Genomic DNA, 887 nt, shown 5'->3' with positions numbered 1-887 from the left:
GTTTGAAGGCACGTATTTCGACATTTTCAAGAGCGAAAAAAATCACGATGTCATATGAAACTTGAAATGTTTGGTATTGGATATTGTTGACAGATGCCAATATGCCAATTAGCACAAATGGTAAGTTCCGACAGTGCCTACAAGTGTGCATACTGGCCGCTAGATGGCAATACCGGTTTCATATGTATACACCTGGTATAATAACGAAATTCCATTGTGGAGGTGCTAGCGGAACGTACTTCATATTTTCGCTAATCAGACGTCTAGACCTTGTTTGAGATTATACGACCCTGGAATGACCCCAAAGGTCATCGGGTCACATGACCATGATGCATATCTAAACGTAAAATGTTGCGTTCTTCCGATTGGCGGTGTCAAAAATAGGGCTTTGTATTTAAAAAATAAAAGTTGAACATGAAATACCCTTGAAGGTCAGCGCCAAAGTTTGTCAAAAAATACTTTTTTAGAATTTAACAATGTCAATAGAATCTCTGATTTTCGGGCAAATCGAAAATACCCGCCACGATTTTTGGGCTCCAACCCTTAACGTCAATAATCAACCCCTCTCTACTAAGTAGATACGCCTTTGTCAAAAAATAACTTTATTGGGAATTTTAATTTGTCAATAGAGTCTCTGATTTTTGGGCTCCTCGAAAATACCTACTACGATTGTTGGACTTCAACCCTTAAAGTCAAAAATGAACCCCTATCTTCCACGTAGATACAAATTTGTCAAAAAATAACTTTTTTCAGAATTTACAATAGCAACAGATTCTCTGATTTCGGGCTCCTCGAAAATATCCACTACAATTTTTGGGCTCCAATCCTTAAAGCCAATAATCAAATCCTCTCCACTACCTAGATACGACTTTGTCAAAAAAAAAGTT

This window comes from Belonocnema kinseyi, chromosome 1 (genome assembly GCF_010883055.1).
Source record: "Belonocnema kinseyi isolate 2016_QV_RU_SX_M_011 chromosome 1, B_treatae_v1, whole genome shotgun sequence".
In the NCBI taxonomy this organism is placed as follows: Eukaryota; Metazoa; Arthropoda; class Insecta; order Hymenoptera; family Cynipidae; genus Belonocnema; species Belonocnema kinseyi.
The sequence above is the reverse complement of the archived record's forward strand: the minus strand, read 5'-3'. Positions refer to the sequence as shown.